The following is a 3,076-nucleotide window of genomic DNA, read 5'->3' on the forward strand; positions in this document are numbered from 1 at the left end:
TTAGTTCTAGTTATTAGGGTAAGTCGTTATTACTTCTAGTTATTAGGGTAGTCGTTATTACTTCTAGTTATTAGGGTAGTCGTTATTACTTCTAGTTATTAGGGTAGTCGTTATTACTTCTAGTTATTAGGATAGTCGTTATTAGTTCTAGTTATTAGGGTAGTCGTTATTAGTTCTAGTTGTTAGGGTAGTCGTTATTAGTTCTAGTTATTAGGGTAGTCGTTATTAGTTCTAGTTATTAGGATATTCGTTATTAGTTCTAGTTATTAGGGTAGTCGTTATTACTTCTAGTTATTAGGGTAGTCGTTATTACTTCTAGTTATTAGGGTAGTCGTTATAGTTCAAAAAGAAAACAGATCTAATTACTAGATGTACTTTCCCCGAATCCCCAAAAGTGTTCTATTTCAAGAGTAAATAAAACCAAAATTAAGAATAACAAATATTTTATTATTTCTTGCTTTAATAGTTTATGTGTCACGCTGTGTTGTAGCCCACAGAGTGCACAATTCTTCTCACGATTCACAGCATGCGCACGTTTTACTGATGTCCTTCATGTGACGGCATTTTAGTGTCCACTGACTAAGGAACAGATAACACATTAATGTGTAGGGGTGCGAGTGGTTAAAGCAGGTGACCCCCTCCAGATGGCCTGAGGCCCCCTTTCGGGAAAATTAGTAGTTCACAGTCCAATACGTAGTTAGAGCTAATGATATTTTTAACCTACATCTATTTCACATTATAACATACAAATTTACCTTCGTCGATTAACTTATACAAATATTTCAATTTTATAGTTCAATGCTCCAGGCAACAGTCAAAATAAATCGTGTTATTATTGACCAATGATAAGCTCTAGGTAACGTATCCATTTATAACTTACTAAAATATGTTTCACGAAAACACTATATAATTAGGAAATTCAAAGAAAACGTTTCTTTCACAATATTTTACAACAGAGGGATAAAGATAGATTTAAAATAAATATTAGAATTAATCATAATACAATCCTCCATTAAAGACATTTTAATTGGTAAGATGCTACTATAGTGTAACGTACAAGGACACGATCTCTCCCCCTCCCTCCCATTTTCTTTAAGAAAGATTAACAGGTAAAACAGGACTACAATGAAATTTATTTTACTTGAAAAATTAGTCTTTTACTGTCGATATCTTTTCAAGAAGGAATACGCAAAAAATAACGTGCATACGACGCCACCTGGAAATCTTAAGTGCTTATATATTTATTTTGTTGGCTCTTTGAAAGTCTTTAGCAAAGCTCTGGAATTAGCGGGTGTAAGCCTGGTTCGAGTCCTTTCGACTCTACCAAATATTACATTCTATTATCGTCGGCGGTAGGGTACTCTTGACTCGCTGTCAGTATTTTAAAGGAACGGCACCAGGTAATCTTAGTGGCTTTACCATAAACAAATTTATTTTGTTGATTGGTATGTACTGCTGAACTTTTCTGTAAATTTTGATTTTAGTGCAAATAGATCATCAGTACCGTGTCCCCCATGGGGATCAAACCCCAATTTTTTGCCCCTAAAGGAGACAAAGCACAACTTGAATACATTATATCGATGGTCATTTTGTTCAAAATTTATATAAATAAGTTACATTATTATACAGAATTTTTCCATTTTAAGAATCTGGTTGGAGGAGTCAAATGGTAAGTTTCGTGCTGAATTTAGTGGTGCCAATAAAGAAACTAAAACCTAATGTGTAACAACTCCTGTCACATTCCTCGTCCAAAACTAAATAAAAAAATATGAAGATCGCAAGAAAAATTTATAAACACATAAAATATTTCCTACGAAGTTGAAAATATTTTTTGATATTTTATGGCGCTAAATGTTAATGGTGAAAGGTATATAACGGTTACACACAGCTACTACCTTAAGTTACGTGTTTTAATATACAGATTAGCTTCAAATACAAAAATTGTCTCATTCAACATCAGCTGTTGTTGTTTTTGAAGATGGCTGACTTAGTGTTAAAAAGTATCAATAAATTCAAAGTTAAACTTCTGAGATTCTTACCTTCAATTTACTATAATTCTGCTTGGAAAGACCCTTCTTCTTCGAAAGCGATCCTAAATAATAATGATACTAACGAGCAAAGAGCAGAAACATGACTACTTCGAAAAATTGCTGAACGTCTACGATTGGCCGTGAACTCAATGAGAGGCGTTCTTGAAAATTATTATTATGTAACCAGTTTTCCAGAAGTTGGCTCGAGGCAGCTCCTTGTCCTCTAACTTGGACAATATGTTACCTAGTTCGGGACTTGTAGCTCACGTTCTAGCCTTGACCGAGAGGAGGAAAGAAATGATGCACCTTCCGCGTTCTGGCTGGGTCGTTCAACCTGCGCTGTCGATCAGGGGAGGAAGCTTCGACTGAGCAGAAGGATCTGTGATTTTCATTTCACAATTAAACACAGCTACCCCGACTGCTAGCTAATAGTATACGTTTATACGATGTCGTCACATTTCTTTCGTGGATTCGTTTGCAGAAAGTGGGTGTGGGAAGTGAGAAATTGGCTTTTCCGCTTTGAAATGTTTTCTTCCATAGACCGTAATCGGTCACAAATCTTTAATAAAAGGTCGGGAATCGTTACATTAAATCGATAACTTCTGATGTTGACTCGCGGCCCATACTTGAGGCATTCTGAAATACCAACTCAACTGTTACGTGCCTGCTTCGTTGTACTCTGAGCTGTTGAGCTTATAACTATGAGTAATAATAATAGTATCGTTAAGAGCGAGTTACATCCTGCTACAATAAAATATATGTTGGTATAATTAACTCGTTATTGGATACTTTTATCTTAACCAGCAAGTCAAGTTACATCCTGTTACAATAAAACAGCAGTTGGTATAATTAACTCGTTATTGGATACTTTTATCTTAAGCAGCAAGTCAAGTTACATCCTGTTACAATACAATATCAGTTGGTATAATTAACTCGTTATTGGATAATTTTATCTTAAGCAGCAAGTCGAGGTTACATCCTGTTACAATAAAATATCTGTTGGTATAAATAACTCGTTATTGGATACTTTTATCTTAAGCAGCAAG

General features: G+C 34.9%; 1 protein-coding gene across 1 annotated transcript in view; it reads right to left on the minus strand.

Annotated features, from left to right (window-relative positions):
* Positions 1-2,170, minus strand: part of LOC106477197 (spidroin-1-like) — a 7,672-nt gene extending 5,502 nt beyond the window's left edge. Inside the window, exon 1 of the mRNA XM_022380850.1 lies at positions 2,040-2,170. The gene's annotated coding sequence lies outside the window, so the exon portion shown is untranslated. The remainder of the gene's footprint in view (positions 1-2,039) is intronic.
* Positions 2,171-3,076: the final 906 nt, after the last annotated feature.

The sequence above is a fragment of the Limulus polyphemus genome, unplaced genomic scaffold (genome assembly GCF_000517525.1).
Source record: "Limulus polyphemus unplaced genomic scaffold, Limulus_polyphemus-2.1.2 Scaffold13310, whole genome shotgun sequence".
NCBI lineage: Eukaryota > Metazoa > Arthropoda > Merostomata > Xiphosura > Limulidae > Limulus > Limulus polyphemus.